This window comes from Grampus griseus (assembly GCF_964374135.1).
Source record: "Grampus griseus genome assembly, chromosome: 3".
Classification (NCBI taxonomy): Eukaryota; Metazoa; Chordata; class Mammalia; order Artiodactyla; family Delphinidae; genus Grampus; species Grampus griseus.
Window position 1 is genome coordinate 16,206,061 of NC_139019.1, and position 19,046 is coordinate 16,225,106.

Sequence of the window (19,046 nt, forward strand, 5' to 3'; positions counted from 1 at the left end):
GTGTATATATGTCCATGTCACTCTCTCACTTTGCCACAGCTTACCCTTCCCCCTCCCCATATCCTCAAGTCCATTCTCTAGTAGGTCTGTGTCTTTATTCCTGTCTTACCCCTAGCTTCTTCATTACCCTTTTTTGTTTTTTTTCTTAAATTCCATATATATGTGTTAGCATACGGTATTTGTTTTTCTCGTTCTGACTTACTTCACTCTGTATGACAGACTCTAGGTCCATCCACCTCACTACAAATAACTGTTTCATTTCTTTTTATGGCTGAGTAATATACCACTGTATATATGTGCCACATCTTCTTTATCCATTCATCTGATGATGGACACTTAGGTTGCTTCCATCTCCTGGTTATTGTAAATAGAGCTGCAATGAACATTTTGGTACGTGACTCTTTTTGAATTATGGTTTTCTCAGAGTATATGCTCAGTAGTGGGATTGGTGGATCGTATGGTAGTTCTATTTGTAGATTTTTAAGGAACTTCCATACTGTTCTCCATAGTGGCTGTACCAATTCACATTCCCATGAGCAGTGCAAGAGTGTTCTCTTTTCTCCACACCCTCTCCAGCATTTATTGTTTCTAGATTTTTTGATCATGGCGATTCTGACTGTTGTTAGATGATATCTCATTGTAGTTTTGATTTACATTACTATAATGATTAATGATGTTGAGCATTCTTATTGTTATAAGTATTGTTATAAGAATTGTTATTGTCTTATTGACAATAACAATGTCAAAACATTGTTATTGAGCTGCATGAGCTGCTTGTAAATTTTGGAGATTACCCCTTTGACAGTTGCTTCATTTGCAAATATTTTCTCCCATTCTGAGGGTTGTCTTTTGGTCTTTTTCATGGTTTCCTTTGCTGTGCAAAAGCTTTTAAGCTTCATTAGGTCCTATTTGTTTATTTTTGTTTTTATTTCCATTTCTCTAGGAGGTGGGTCAAAAAGGATCTTGCTGTGATTCATGTCATAGAGTGTTCTGCCTATGTTTTCCTCCAACAGTTTGATAGTTTCTGGCCTTATATTTAGGTCTTTAATCCATTTTGAGCTTATTTTTTGTATGGTGTTAGGGAGGGTTCTAATCTCATACTTTTACATGTACCTGTCCAGTTTTCCCAGCACCACTTATTGAAGAAGCTGTCTTTTCTCCACTGTATATTCTTGCCTCCTTTATCATCAAAGATAAGGTGACCATATGTGCGTGGGTTTATCTCTGGGCTTTCTATCCTGTTCCATTGATCTATATTTCTGTTTTTGTGCCAGTACCATACTGTCTTGATTACTGTAGCTTTGTAGTATAGTCTGAAGTCAGGGAGCCTGCTTCCTCCAGCTCCGTTTTTCATTCTCAAGATAGCTTTGGCTACTCGGGGTCTTTTGTGCTTCCATACAAATTGTGAAATTTTTTGTTCTAGTTCTGTGAAAAATGCCAGTGGTAGTTTGATAGGGATTGCATTGAATCTGTAGATTGCTTTGGGTAGTAGAGTCCTTTTCACAATGTTGATTCTTCCAATCCAAGAACATGGTATATCTCTCCATCTATTTGTATCATCTTTCATTTCTTTCAACAGTGTCTTATAATTTTCTGCATACAGGTCTTTTGTCTCCTTAGGTAGGTTTATTCCTAGATATTTTATTCTTTACGTTGCAGTGGTAAATGGGAGTGTTTTCTATTTTTTTTGCAGTACACGGGCCTATCACTGTTGTGGACTCTCCCGTTGTGGAGCACAGCCTCCAGACGTGCAGGCTCAGTGGCCATGGCTCACGGGCCCAGCCACTACACAGCATGAGGGATCTTCCTGGACCAGGCTATGAACCTGTGTCCCCTGCATCGGCAGGCAGACTCTCAACCACTGTACCACCAGGGAAGCCCAATGGGAGTGTTTTCTTAATTTCACTTTCAGATTTTGCATCATTAGTGTATAGGTATGCCAGAGATTTCTGTGCATTAATTTTGTATCCTGCTACTTTACCAAATTCATTGATTAGCTCTAGTAGTTTTCTGGTAGCATCTTTAGGATTCTCTGTGTATAGTACCATATCGAATTAGAAATAAAAAAGAAGTAACAACTGACACTGCAGAAATACAAAAGATCATGAGAGATTACTACAAGCAACTCTATGCCAATAAAATGGACAACCTGGAAGAAATGGACAAATTCTTAGAAATGCACAACCTGCTGAGACTGAACCAGGAAGAAATAGAAAATATGAACAGACCAATCACAAGAACTGAAATTGAAACGATTATTAAAAATCTTCCGAGAAACAAAAGCCCAGGACCAGATGGCTTCACAGGTGAATTCTATCAAACATTTAGAGAAGAGCTAACACCTATCCTTCTCAAACTCTTCCAAAATATAGCAGAGAGAGGAACACTCCCAAACTCATTCTACGAGGCCATCATCACCCTGATGCCAAAACCAGACAAAGATGTCACAAAGAAAGAAAACTACAGGCCAATATCACTGATGAACATAGATGCAAAAATCCTCAACAAAATACTAGCAAACAGAATCCAACAGCACATTAAATGGATCATACACCATGATCAAGTGGGGTTTATTCCAGGAATGCAAGGATTCTTCAATATATGCAAATCAATTAACGTGATACACCATATTAACAAATTGAAGGAGAAAAAGCATATGATCATCTCAATAGATGCAGAGAAAGCTTCCGACAAAATTCAACACCCATTTATGATAAAAACCCTGCAGAAAGTAGGCATAAAGGGAACTTTCCTCAACATAATAAAGGCTATATATGACAAACCCATAGCCAACATCGTTCTCAATGGTGAAAAACTGAAAGAATTTCCACTGAGATCAGGAACAAGAGAAGGTTGCCCACTTTCACCACTATTATTCAACATAGTTTTGGAAGTTTTAGCCACAACAATCAGAGAAGAAAAAGAAATAAAAGGAATCCAAATCGGAAAAGAAGTAAAGCTGTCACTGTTTGCAGATGACATGATACTATACATAGAGAGTCCTAAAGATGATCTACTTTCTTTGACTTGAGTTTATATCACAAAAAAACCCTCTCATAATATCCTTCCCCTGGGGTCTGACGCTGCTGAAGTCTGAATTGCTAAGGAGATGTGAGAAATCTTGTCACACGCAAGGAATAACATCCTTTAAAATGTAATCAGTTGGCAGTCTGGTTATTATATCATCTAAAGTAACCTGTCTTCAAGACACTTTCCATTTTTGGGTAGTTTAAGAATAATGGTTCTTGTTTTCTAAAGTTGGACCTAAAATTTAAAAAATATTATTCAACTTCAATGTTTCCTGCAGCAACTATCAGCAAAGCTCAGATTACATTGTTATCAATGCAACCCTGTGTAATATAGAAGAACATGCCCCATTTTAGAAATCTGATCACTTCACAGCTGTCAGTCTGGAAGAAACTGGGTTTTCTTCTGTTTATAAGCTAAATTAAGACTTTGAAAATGTACAGCCTCTTTATCAGAACAATCCCCTCTCTCTTAGGCACTTCACACAGAGATTTCTAACATTAAGTGCTAGTACTGTGGCTAAATACTTTTAGAATACATATATTTTTTATTTGAATTTGAAAAATATATAACCTATGTTTAAATGGTAGGTATAATGTAAGGCATGTGTCCTCAGACTCAAGTTATTTATTTCTCAGTTTTCTATGTGACCTAACTCTCTTGGGAAATCTGCAACATAAGTGCTAGATATTAGGGCAATGCTTTGAGCCAAAAAGTCTTATTCATGGAATTGCAATTGAATTTCGACTCAAGTAGAACTAAATAGTTCTGCTTAAGTACCCTTGGATTTCTGCCTAGCCATAGTAATAAAAACACAGAAAAAGGGAAAACAGAAATGTGAAAGAAACTATTCAAAACTATTTGGGGCGGGGGGGGGGCGGGTGTTATATGTACAATGATTCAATGCAAATTATTTAAAATTAAGAAGTTACATGGGTCCATAAAACTGTTTATCAAAACAAATAGATAAAATATTCTCAGTAGGTAACTTTTCAAAATATTTTTGTAATAAAATACATTTATTTCCTTCACTAACCTTCAAAAAGTAAACACAACATCTTAATACTTCATGAACTTATATATATATATATATATATATATATATATAAAGGTTTTATACAAATGTTAATTTGACATTTTTAGATATATCCAGCAAGTATAAAATAAAGTAACCATTTGCCTAGGTGATATACGTTCTAAATCGGGATTGATGATGAAGCCTAAGGAATTAAAGTTTTGAGATTTTATATTTAATATCTTAGATCATAGCTGTCAAAAATGAACCAGCGTAAATTGAGGCTATAGTGTATATAACTGGTTAAGATGTTTAAAGATATTCTTCAAATTCTACTTTCCCCCTTAATATAAGACTATATAGAGATGATATTTGAGAATGGGAGGAAACACTTATACACATTTATAAGTTATTCAAAAAAGCAAACTGATATGAGATAATAAAGGCTAACATTTATGGATCCCTTACAATACACTATATTGTGCTTTAAATGTGTTCTAAACATTAGTTTACTACATACCCAGAACAACTGGATGAGATAGGTACTATTAATAGACACATTTTTTATAGAGGAGAAAACCAATGCACAGGGTGATGGAGAATTTTATTCAACATCAAAGAGTTAGTTAGTGCAACAGATTAAAAATTAATACAGTCAACTAAGAAATACTGGGAATTCCCTGGTGGTCCAGTGGTTAGGATACCACACTTCCACTGCAAGGGGTGCAGGTTTGATCCCTGGTCAGGGAACTAAGATCCCACATGCTGCGGAGCATGGCCAAAAATAAATAAATAAATAAATAAATAAATAAATAAATGCAAGCATATTAAAAAACAAAACAAAACAAATACTTGTCCCTAAAACAAGTTTAAAAAATTAAAAAATATTTATAAGATCTTTTTTAAAGTAGACAATATTTGAAGCTTTACCTATTCATTCAAAGGATATTCATTTGAAGGAGTACAAGTACAAGAAAGATATTCATTTGAAGGAGTACAATAAAAAGAAATATTTAAAAGAGAGGAAATAGAAAGAACTGAGAATTATTTAGACATGATTTACTTAGGGAAACAAGTAGGCAAAAAAGAAAAAGGAAGCGTTTGCAAGATAATACTGATTGATGCTCAGAGAATTTAAAATCAGAGGTCAGAGTAAAACCCTAAGCAATTAAAGTCTTCAGGAAAACATGGGTGTGATCAGTCTTGAAGGATAAGTAACAGGAGAGATATTTGTTAGAGATTATCTAGAAAGTATAAAATTTAGTAATCTCAGATAAGAGAGAGACAGATATCTTAGCTCTGGTTTGTGAAGTGTGGTGGTATTTTTCAGACCACTATTATTTTGGTATTAGATTAGTAAGAGAGGAAGAAAGAAAGAGGTTTCATGTTGAGATTGTAGGTAGGATACAGACAGAAGTTCCCTCCTTCACTCCCACATTAATGCCTCAGTCAACATTACTACCCCTACACAGTGTTACACTAGAGTAGAATAACTTACTTTAAAATAAAATATTCTTTGATATGGAATGAAAATTGATTCAATCATATCATCGACTAAACCAATGAGAGAATGCTTGAAAGAGAGATTAGAGGTGGTTGGTGGGGAAAAATTCAACCCACAGTGCACTTCTGCATGGGTTGTTTTTTGAAGATTAATAGACGAGAAGAATGCCAAGGAGGGTTTACCCAAAACAAATTTCCCAATTTTCAGATATCATAGAGGTAATAACCTCTTCAGGCCACTGAAAAACATCTCCTACATTATTTTCCTCAGTGTATAATAAACTGTAGATCCTGGACTTGATTCATTCACTACGTAAAGATGAATTCTATGGAAACTTGTTTCTAAAATAGATCCACCATACTGTGAAAATTGCATGGATCAATAGTAAAAGAATAAACACAGTCTTGGAAACCAAGTAAATGTGATGTTCATCACAGATAAAACCACTTATTAGCCCTATGACCTCTCTGAGCTTTCTTTGTTAGCATAATGGAGATACCACCTACATCATAATTTTATTTTGACAATAAAGTGAGGTAATATATGAAAGTATTTTATGCTTGAGTATCAAGTGATATGCTTCAGTAGATAAATGTTATTTGTCTTAATGTCTCTTAGGATGGTTTTCTCTTTTTTTCCTTTCTTGGAAAACTTGGGTCTATTTTGTTGAGACACTTCAAAAATAGTAAATGCTTTTTTTTTTTTAATTTATTTGTTGGTTTGTCTTTTTCTTTCTGGCAAAGTATGTGAACACAGTGGGATCTGAATAAGGGTTACTACTGAATGAACAAGAGTCTCCATACATATAGCATGAACTGCTGTCCATTTCTAAAAAAAAAGAAATCTGTCAGAAAACTAAATTATTTTTAATTTCCTTCTCCATGCACATGAGTCAACTTTCATTTGGAAAGTTTATGAAAATAAAGTTCTTTTTCTTCCACCTGAATAGCATAGGTGTATGACTTTGCCTCATAAGCAAATGAATAAACTAACCAGGTATTCAACAAATATAAAGAACCTGTTAATACCTAATGTAAAACTAAGTAAGGCATTTCATTGTAGCCTTTACTTCTTTTGTAAATATTTTGGTGGAAATAATCAGGCCAATAAGTCATTATGCTTTACTTATCAAGAGCAGTATGTTTTCATATAGAGATTACGATTTTATAGATTCCTAACATTATCCTTTATACATATTCTTAATATTGTGTTTGTGTTTGAAACTTGTTACAATAACTCAGGAAATAAACTTTTTTTTTTTTTACAGTGTGTACTTAGTTAATGTTTTCCTTTCATTGAGAGATATCTAAACATTGCAAAAAGGACAAATAAATGTACACTTTTTGCAGTATTTCATTTAACTTATAGTTCTCAAACTAATTTTAAGTTGTAATACAATTATCATTTTTAACGCCCATTTTTTTAGACCTCATGTAGAATCTAAGAAAAAGAGCCACTCCATAGTACATCTAGCTGATGCTTTAGACGAATCTACAGCATATATGACCAAAACGGTTAGTATCAGGGTGGAAATATCGAGGCAGATTCAAGGGCTACTGTAATACCATGATTACAGCACATTATAACATGACCACCACTATAATCTCACTGCATCCTCCATGAAGTAGGTGTCAAGATAATATCCATTGGGTCGGCCAAAAAGTTCGCTTGGGTTTTTCTGAAGGGAAGCACCCGAACGAACTTTTTGGCCAAACCAATATACTAAATGCTACTTAGGAAATTGTATAATCAATGATCCGTAAGATGTTACCTATGGGGGATTGATAATCTCCTGGCTATAGACCAGAGGAAGTGCAATTAAGCTTGTGCCAGCTCAGATTTGTCCGCTAGTCCTTTAGAGCCCTCTAATTTGACAATTCCATATTCAAACCCTGACTAATTTCATGCTGGCAGAGAAATGGGTCCTTTTAACACAGGAGATCTTGCAAAGTTGCCACTATAGTTTATAAACATGGGTTACAATTTTTATTCCTACAACTACTCTCTATTCTGTCATTCAATATATGCACCATTTCATATTTCTAGTAAATATGTTTTAGTGCAATGGGCAAAGTGAAAAGAAAACGCATTACATTGAAATAAAATGAAAATTTTTTGTTAAAATTAGAATTTGTGGGCAAACAAATAGGCAGACAAGTTGTGATCACAAGAATCAGTCAATCTCAGTAATGATTACCTCTATTCAAGTATTTTCTTCAACAGAAGCTACTTTAAACAAATTACCCAGTTCATCATTTGACACTCAATTTCCCTTTGATTATATAGGTATAGATTCAAGATAATTATTAGTCATGTTAAAGTACATTAGAAAAGTTATTTTTCACTTCAATAACAAAACTTCAGGCCTCAGAGGCACTTATTATTTTCATTATAGTCTGTCCATTTCACCATAAAAATTAATTTAAAACTTATGTAATGGAAATCTATTTTTGCAGTGATTTACTTTGAGAAACATCAGTTGGCTAAAAGTGTAGATGATGTCTTTCAGTTGTCACACTTTTGATACTTGTACATACAGAATGTGAATGGTTAAGCAAATATATTTGAGATTTTGCCTCCCAAACAGCTGTTTTTGTAAGTTTTACTGACTATGATCAATAGATGGGATAAAGTTTAATCAATATACACCCTTTGGGATATTACAGCAGTTTGGCCTCATCTTTAATTTAACGAAAAGTCACACATCTTCAGTATAGCTCAGATTCATTAAAAAATTTTAAGATTCCCTTAGCTCACTTTGGGGATGCAATTTATTCCACAAGTCATGCATCCAGAAAATAATCTTTCTAAAAAATTAGAACATAGGGATCATTTGTCACTTGATAGTGTATTGTGCTTAATAAAATGGGCAGCACTCAGAACACATAGATATTTTGGAAAGTTTTTAACTTCCTGAACCAAAACCTCGATCCAAAGAAACAAAAGCACCTAAAGAAGTAAAATCTCTACACAAGAAAATATGTTTCTGTCTGTTATTTATGCCTCTAAGTACCTAAGATTTTAAAAATTCCAATAATATTGAGTTCTGGAAATGCTATTGAACCATTTTAAGCTTTTTTAAAAATTTATTTGAAAAATTTACATGAAAGCTATTTGGATATTTTAGTCTCCAGTCAGTAGACTAACAGACGTCACTAAGCCTGGATTTAGGCATTCATTCCAGGGCTAAATGAGTTACACATGCCCACCCGGAAAATAGGTTCTTCTTCTGTTGTCAGGACTCTGATTTGGGGTGGTTACTGTCACATACTAGGCTATTAGGTAAATTTGAGCCCCAAATGGGAAAATGTTCAGGCGTCTTCTGTATCTTTATTGAAGAATGGTAAAAGTGACCACATTCTATTCAATCTCTATGGTTAGTTAGCTGTGTGATTGGAAGCCAGTCACTCAGGCATCTTAGTCTATGATATCTTCATCTCTGTAAGAACAGGATTGTCTCAGTCATCTTTAGGTCCCTTCACATTCTCAAATGCCATAGTCACATGATGTTTAACAGTAAACAGTACTGTTTACAAACAGTAAAGTACTGGTCAATCTAAATGTGCTAACTTTGTTATCTGCAATGTGATAAATGACAAAACACAAGTCAAAGACAGACTTCCGATTTTAAATGGAAGCCTGCTTTCTAGCTGAACTCAGTTTGCATGAAATGTCCTTAATGAATTATCTCCTTTGTATCAGAAAACTATGACAGTTTTGATGAGGGTATATTAAGGCTTTCTATTAAAGGTCCAATTAAGATATTCTTGACTTTCACTAAGCTAAACTTTTATAAATCAATTTGGTCAACAGACTAAAAACTCAGTTTAATATGAATATATTTTGAAACACATTTTCTGAGTATTCTTGTCTTTCTTTTCAGAAGTTTGAATCCTGTATTCAAACTTTCTTAATCAAAAATTTTTACTTTCTTTTTCAAGTTTGCCATATGACCTTGTCATTATTTTGAAATATCTATTTTTTGCTGTTATAACATTCTAAATTAATGAGGTATTCCTAACTGCCATCTCATCATGAGCTATACGAAAATTTCAGAAATGTGTAAGAAAACAACACATTAATAAGAATTCTATGAATATATTGGAATCATTTATTCTCTGAGGCTACAATTAAACTCAAAACAGGATGAGTAATGACTTCTAATTCTCTGCAACTATTCTTTTTTTTTAAGATATTTTAGAAAGATTTTTTTTTTAATTTAGCAAATATTTCCAAACCTGATCACAATTTTATTTCTTATGTTAGCATATATATTGGCTATAGTTTCCTAAATAATGTCAAGGTAAGCATTTGAAAAAATTATACAAGATTTTTAATATTTCTTTCTGATGGCTTTAAAGTTTCTATACAAAGAAAATATTAAAATTTTTACCAATAAATAAATGTATAGATAAATTCAGATTATAAATCAGAGTAGAAAAGAAGCAAAGATGGGAGGGTATACTTACTCATATAAATTCATACTAAGGCTCTTCATCCTACGAGAATTATTAATTGAGGGCTTCAATAATTTCTTTATGTTGCACTAAATCAAGTGGCATAAGTATTTGACTTTACAATATGGAGAAACTCTAAAATAAAGAACAGTTTTCTTTTCGTGAGATGCTAGAGTTAAAAATGGAATTCTCTTCAGCATCTCTTTTTCCCAGAGTATGAAACACATCTGAACATGGGAAACATTCATTTCCTACTTTGTGATATCAGACTTCTGTAAATGCAGTTTATTATTATTATTAGTTGAAATATAAAAGAGGCAGATTTGGGAGCATTAAATAAACAGGGTTTTTATAGTAAAGCAAAACTGGGTTTAAATTCTGGATCTGCCACTTTATCACTATGTGAATTTGGCCAAATTACCTGTTTGTACCTCAGTTTCTTCATCTATAAAATGGGACTGATATTGCAGACTCATTAGGGTTGTTACAAGGGTTTGAGGCATGCTGTTACAAACCCCTGGCCCACAGATAGCAAGCAGCAAGTGGTCACTGTTTTCAACAGCCACATGATATAGGGTCACATTTTCAGAAAACTCCCCTGCTTCTCGTGTCCATCATAGGACTTCTCGTCTGTCAGTAGCTACTCAGGAAATTCCTGAATTCTATTTCCAGTATGCCAGCAAGTGAGCACAGGCAGTTTAAATCAAGGTTTCTTCACTACTGTTAAATAGCCTGGTTCTGATTTTATTTTAAGAAAATTGATGATGATATTGCTGTAAATTGCATATCCTTGTTTTGAGTTAAAAAAGACAAAAGCTAGACATGATATGCTCTTAGAAATCTGAAGAATCTTACTAATAGTTTAGAAAATGGGAATACAAAAGACAAGTCAGGAAGCTTTTCACAAATACCTGTGAGACTCAAACTCCCTTTCATTATCAGTTCTACTGATTTGGAGTTAATTGCATTTCAGGGCACATAGCAAGGTACATCTCTCAATGTGCACCTCCTTAATTAGTACAAACATTTGGTCCCTGGGAAAGGTGGAAGTATGAGGATTACTTTTGTATTTGTTAATGTTTTCTGCTTTATTCACTGTTTGCACCTAGAGGCCCATGTAAATGACACATTTTTGTTAAAATCAAGAACAAATATTATGTAAGTTATGCCTTCAAACACCAGCTATGGAGTCTGATTATTTTAAGGCAGCTTTGGAAGGATTCATTTTAGTTGTCTAACCAAAACAAAGCAGAAAGAATAATGTACATGCTAATGGATTTGTGCTTCTCAATATTTGCATTTAAAGACAATATATCTGTCACCTTTGCATAGCAACAACTGGGCGAATGTGTGTAACATAGCTGGTGTTCAATTAAATGCTCCCAGTGATATAGAGCAATTACTGAAGCAATTAACAATATAATGGAACATTATATATAATTTGTTTTTTGTAGTTTTTTACTAAATGAAACGTATTTTGAAATATTCACATGAATACACATATATGTGAAACATACATGCTGGTATGCATTTCCCAAAAATATATTTTCAAAATTTCTTTCCATGAGTATAATTAGCACCCCCATTTTACCAATGTACTACCCAGTTTGGTGTACTCTGGGTGAGGGTTTTTCAAACACTGATATTCCAGAACAGATAATTCTCTGTTGTGGGGACTCACTTGTTAGTTGTAGGATGTTCAGAACCACCCCTGACCTCTACCTGCAACATTGAAACAAGTTTGTCCCTGACCTCAATTTTTCCTCCTTTGCCCTACCTTTTAGGAACATATATTCCACCCTTTACAGCATTCTGAAATTTCATTATTATTTATTTTGAAATGCAAATCTTCCTATCACTGTTTCTTATTAAACTCACTCAAGCAACTCTGATTTATCTTTTCCCGCCACTGACACTGCTGTCATGATAAATTTCCAAGATGTCATTTGGAAAGCCTTTTCCAAGCACAAAGTGCAAAGCCTTTTCATGATCTCTCTAAAGCATCTTTTTACAACCTCATTATTTGCTATTCCCGCACAGGTAACCTAAGCTCCTTGTGTACACAACAAACTGCAGTTATGTTCTCTCTTCTTCACCTGTCTAATCTTAACCTGGGTTTTGAGCTTCAATTCAATCTTCCTCAACTCATTCCTTCCAGAAGATGTCAGGCATACTTATTCCCTACATATGTATCAGACTTTTATCACCCTTATGAAAGGATGTAAATTTTTTCTCTCCACTGGACTTCAAGCTGCTCTGTGTGTGTGCATTTGTTTAATTTCTTTATCCTGAGGAATATCATAATATTTCCATATAAAAGGTGCTTTAAATATCACTTTTAAAAATCAATGTACCTCCCACCTCCTTTAATTAAAAATATAGACTGCATCATTAATATCAAGTTTTAGTTTTTTAAAAAAAGTCTTATCAACGTTTATCAAATATTTCCACATCAAACTCACAGCAGGAAATATTTTTACTATCAAAAGCTGTTGGCTCCTTTTGGTAAATGGCTACATTTATAAATATCTTTATAATGTTAACTTTCAATGTAGACACATTTTCCTTATTAAGTGTCAAAAATGCTATTAAAATATGGCATTCTATGGAATGATGAAGCATCGTGGTCTTTCCTGTGCTTGGACAAATAAGCATATCAACTTCTGCTTTCATCGCTTAATTAAAGATCAATTTTCACAACTGGGTTTATGCCTATTATATCGTATACTTTGTCTATCCTGCTTCAAGCAATGTCCAGCTCTTTCTCTCAGTGTGACAGAAGGGTTCTCAACTAACAAGTTAATGTTACTGCATTCACAGTTGAAGCAGAATTGTTTAATACATACATCTGTGCTTGGAACATTGTTTCTCTCCAGGCACGAGTGCTGTGGCCATTATATAAAAACTTAAGAACAATCATGCTTATATAAAAGGAAATGGAAACACTTTACAAAACATTACATAGATATCAAGGAGAATACTTATCATATTAGCTTTTGTTAAAATGGATGAGAACTAAAGAAAGTGAGAAGACAAACTTGAGAAAAAGTAGACAGATTTGTTTCAGAGTTCAGACTTTCTAGAGGCTTAGAATTATCTGAGGGTATAAATACAGGGTAAGTAAAGAGTTTTATACATTATGCAATTCTTTGATTTTGTCATAATTGAGACCAAAAAAAAACCCAAACACCCTTCTTATTATGCAAGGAAACCTTTAATTATCTCTGCATGACATATGACAATAATAAAATATTAGTCAGTGAGCACGTACTGACTATGCTAAGTACTTTCTGTCAACCTAATTTAATTCCCTCAATATATGTATGCAACATTATTATTCCTTGTTCATATATTTTATATCAAAACTCAGCAAGGTTGAATGGCTGTATAAGATGACACAGTTAGTAAATCAAGTCACCAGAATTCCCACATTGGTCTTCCTGTCTTCAGAAGTGAGTCTCTAACTTGCCTTGGACAAGTTAGAATTAATTGAATGACTATTACGTGCAGGCCACTCTGCTTAGCACTTAAAGCACATAGCTTGAAACAATCTCGCAGTAACTCTGAGAGATAGATATCTGTGGTGTTCTTTCACAAATAAGGAAAAGTAATTTCCTAAAGGTTTATAGCCATGGTGGCAGAACAAGGAGTCAGAGCTGAATGTTTATTCCCAAGCCCTCATTTGTGTGTGTGTGTAGTTATACTTCCTATTGCTAAGATACCAAACATTCTCTACTTTGTGATTAAATATTTCTCTCTAAATGTTTCCAGTCAGTTATGCTTTCATCTATTAAGTCAAATGGAAAAAACTCATCTGTGTGGTCACCAATATATTCATGGAGATAGCTACATGTATGCTAAATTTGACAGAAACCCATCTGTTATTTATTCAGTTAAATAATCAGCTAAGATTATAGTTGAATTATATTAATAGAAAATAACATGGGATGGGATGTGTAGCTGTGATAGTTTGTCTCTGTGGCTCCAGGAGAAGAGTGTCTCTGAATAAAGATGCCAAAAATGTGAAGTGACTAGATGGGAGCCAAGAGATAAAACTAGGGAATGAGAGCTTGCAAAATATTGGTTCCCAGGGTGGAGGTCTAGCCTGAGCTCCTGTAGTGGGAGTCCAAACCACTGGACTAAGAGAGAACCTCAGACTCCAGGGAATAATAATTGGAGTGAGGCCTCCCAGAGGACCTCATCTCAGCACAAAGACCCGGCTCTATCGAACTGCCTGCAAACTCCAGTGCTGGACATCTCAGGCCAAACAACCAGTAAGACAGGAATACAGCACCACCCATTAAAAAAAAAAAAAGTTACAGACGAAGGAAAAAGGTAAAAACCTAAAAGACCAAATAAATGAAGGCAAAATAGGCAACCTACCTGAAAAAGAATTAAGAGTAATGATAGTAAAGATGATCCAAAATCTCAGAAACAGAATGGAGAAAATACAAGAAACATTTAACAAGCATCTAGAATAACTAAAGAGGAAACAAAGTGATGAACGACACAATTACTGAAATTAAAAATACTCTAGAAGGAATCAATATCAGAATAACTGAGGTAGAAGAACAGATAAGTGAACTGGAAGATAAAATGGTGGAAATAACTGCCAGGGAGCAGAATAAAGAAAAAAGAATGAAAAGAATTGAGGACAGTCACAGAGACTTCCGGGACAACATTAAATGCACCAACATGCAAATTATAGGGGTCCAAGAAGAAGAAGAGAAAAAGAAAGAGTTTGAGAAAATATTTGAAGAGATTATAGTGGAAAACTTTCCTAACATGGGAAAATAAATGGTCAATCAAGTCCAAGAAGAACAGAGAGTACAATACAGGATAAACCCAAAGAGAAACACACTGAGACCCACATTAATCAAAGAATCAAAAAGTAAATACAAACAAAAAATATTAAAAGCAGCAATGGGAAAAGCAAAAAATAACGTACACGGGAATCCCTATAAGGTTAATAGCTGATTTTTCAGCAGTAATTCTGCAAGCCAGAAGGGAGTGGCAGGACATATTTAAAGTGATGAAAGGGAAAAACCTAAACCAAGATTAATATACCCAGCAAGGATCTCATTCAGATTTGATGGAGAAATTAAAACGTTTAGATAAACAAAAGTTAAGAGAATTCTGCACCACCAAACGAGCTTCACAACAAATGCTAAAGGAACTTCTCTAGGCAGGAAACACAAGAGCAGGAAAAGAACTACAATAACAAACCCAAAACAATTAAGAAAATGGTAACAGGAACATATATCTTGATAATAACTTTAAATATAAATGGACTAAATGCTCCAACCAAAAGACATAGACTGGCTGAATGGATACAAAAACAAGACCTGAATATACGCTATCTACAACAGACCCACTTCAGACCTAGAGACCCACACAAACTGAAAGTGAGGGGATGAAAAAAGATATTGCATGCAAATGGAAATCAACAAAAAGCTGGAGTAGCAATTCTCATATCAGACAAAGTAGACTTTAAAATAAATACTATTATAAGAGACAAAGAATGTCACTACATAATGATCAAGGGATCAATGAAAGAAGAAGATATAACAGTTGTAAATATTTATGCACCAAACATAGGAGCACCTCAATACATATGGCAAATGTTAACAGCCATAAAAGGGAAAATTGACATTAGCACAATAACAGTAGGGGACTTTAACATCCCACTTTAACCAATGGACATATCAGCCAAAATGAAAATAAATAAGGAAACACAAGCTTTAAATGATACATTAAAAAAGATGGACTTAACTGCTATTTATAGGACATTCCATTCAGAAAAAACTGACTACACTTTCTTCTCAAGTGCTCATAGAACATTCTCCAGGATAGATCATATCTTGGGCCACAAATCAAGCCTTGGTAAATTTAAGAAAATTGAAATCTTATCAAGTATCATTTCTGACCACAACACTATGATACTAAATATCAGATACAGGAAAAAAAAAACTGCAAAAAATACAAAGACATGGGGGCTAAACAATACATTACTAAATAACCAAGAGATCACTGAAGAAATCAAAGAGAAAAAAAAAAACATACCTAGAAACAAATGACAATGAAAACACGATGACCCAAAATCTATGCAATGCAGCAAAAGCAGTCCTAAGAGGGAAGTTTATAGCAATACAATCCTATCTCAAGAAACAAGAAAAATCTCACACAAACCACCTAAACTTACACCTAAAGCATTTAGAGAAAGAAGAACAAAAATTTCCCAGAGTTAGCAGAGGAAAGAAATCATGAAGATTGGATCAGAAATAAACGAAAATGAAATAAAGGAAACAATAGCAAAGATCAATAAAATAAAAGATGGTTATTTGTGAAGAAAAACAAAATTGATAAACCATTAGCCAGACTCATCAAGAAAAAAAGGGAGAAGACTCAAATCAACAGAGTTAGAAATGAAAAAGGAGAAGTAACAACTGACACTGCAGAAATACAAAGGATCATGAGATTACTACAAGCAACTCTATGCCAATAAAATGGACAACCTAAAAGAAATGGACAAATTCTTAGAAAAACACAACCTTCTGAGACTGAACTAGGAAGAAATAGAAAATATAAACAGACTGACCACAAGCACTGAAATTGAAATTGTGATTAAAAACCTTCCAACAAACAAAAGCCCAGGAACAGCTGACTTCACAGGTGAATTTTATTAAACATTTAGAGAAGAACTAACACCTATCCCTCTCAAACTCTTCCAAAATATAGCAGAGGGAGGAACACTCCCAAACTCATTCTACAAGGCAACATCACCCTGACACCAAAACCAGACAAAGATGTTACAAAAAAAGAAAACTACAGGTTAGTATCTCTGATGAATATGGATGAAAAATCCTCAACAAAATACTGGCAAACAGAATCCAACAGCACATTAAAAGGATCATACACCATGATCAAGTGGGGTTTACCCCAGGAATGTAAGGACACTCCAATATATGCAAGTCAATTAATGTGATACACTATATTAATAAATTGAAGGATTAAAACCATAGGATAATCTCAATAGATGAAGAAAAAACTTTTGACAAAATTCAACACTGATTTATGATTAAAACACTCCAGAAAGTAGGCATAGAGGGAATCTACCTCAACATAATAAAGGCCATATATGACAAACCCACAGCCAACATTGTTCTCCATGGTGAAAAACTGAAACCATTTCCTCTAAGATCAGGAACAAGACAAGGTTGCCTACTCTCACCACTATTATTCAAAATAGATTTGGAAGTTGTAGCCACAGGAATCAGAGAAGAAAAAGAAATAAAAGGAAACCAAATTGTAAAAGAAGAAGTAAAACTGACACTGTTTGAAAATGACATGATATGATACATAGAGAATTCTAAAGATGCTACCAGAAAACTACTAGAGCTAATCAATGAATTTGGTAGAGTAGCAGGATACAAAATTAATGCATTGAAATCTCTGGCATTCCTATACACTAATGATGAAAAATCTGAAAGAGAAATTAAGGAAACACTCCCATTTACCATTGCAACAAAAAGAATAAAATACCTAGGAATAAACCTACCTAGGGAGACAAAAACCTGTAGGCAGAAAACTATAAGATACTGATGAAAGAAATTAAAGATGATACAAACAGATGGAGAGATATACCATGTTCTTGGATTGGAAGAATCAACATTTTGAAAATTACTATACTACCCAAAGCAATCTACAGATTCAATGCAATGCCTATCAAACTACCAATGGCATTTTTTACAGAACTAGAACGAAACATTTCATAGTTTGTATGGAAACACAAAAGACCCCGAATAGCCAAAGCAATCTTGAGAAAGAAAAACAGAGCTGGAGGAATCAGGCTCCCTGTCTTCAGACTATACTACAAAGCTACAGTAATCAAGACAGTATGGCACTTGCTCAAAAACAGAAATATAGATCAATGGAACAGGATAGAAAGCCGAGACATAAACCCAAGCACATATGGTCACCTTATCTTTGATAAAGGAGGCAAGAGTATACAAGGGAGAAAAGACAGCCTCTTCAATAAGTGGTGCTGGGAGAACTGGACAGCTACATGTAAAAGACAGAAATTAGAACACTCCATAACACCATACACAAAAATAAACTCAAAATGGATTAAAGACCTAAATATAAGGCCAGACAATAAAAAGTACTTACAGGAAAACATAGGCAGAATACTCTATGTTATAAATCACAGCAAGATCCATTTTGACCCACCTCCTAGAGAAATGGTAATAAAAACAAAAATATACAATTGGGACCTAATGAAACAAAAGCTTTTGCACAGCAAAGGAAACCATAAACAAGATGAAAAGACAACCCTCAGAATGGGATAAAATATTTGCAAATGAAGTAAGTGACAAAGGATTAATCTCAAAATATGCAAGCAGCTCATGCAGCTCAATATCAAAACAACAAAAAACCCAATACAAAAATGGGCAGAAGACCTAAATAGACATTTCTCCAAAGAAGATATACAAATTGCCAACAAACACATGAAAAGATGCCCAACACCACTAATTATTAGAGAAATGCAAATCAAAACTACAATGAGGTATCACCTCACACCAGTCAGAATGGCCATCATCAAAATATCTAGAAACAATAAATGCTGGAGAGGATGTGGAGAAAAGGGACCCCTCTTGCACTGTTGGTGGGAATGTAAATTGATACAACCACTGTGGAGAACAGTATGGAGGTTCCTTAAAAAACTAAAAATAGAACTACCTTATGAGCCCGCAATCCCACTACTGGGCATATACTCTGAGAAAACCATAATTCAAAAAGAGTCATGTACCACAATGTTCATTGCGATCTATTTACAATAGCCAGGACATGGAAGCACCCTAAGTGTCCATCGACAGATGAATGGATAAAGAAGATGTGGCACATATATAAAATGGAATATTATTCAGCCATAAAAAGGAACAAAAGTGAGTTATTTGTAATGAAGTGGATGAACCTAGAGTCTATCATTCAGAGTGAAGTAAGTCAGAAAGAGTAAAACAATTACTGTATGCTAACACATATA

The 19,046-nt window shown here is 34.1% G+C and overlaps 1 protein-coding gene across 1 annotated transcript in view; it reads right to left on the reverse strand.

Annotated features, from left to right (window-relative positions):
• Window positions 1-19,046, reverse strand: part of CDH18 (cadherin 18) — a gene marked incomplete at both ends in the record, with an annotated part of 349,009 nt that overhangs the window by 83,396 nt on the left and 246,567 nt on the right. The window lies entirely within an intron of this gene.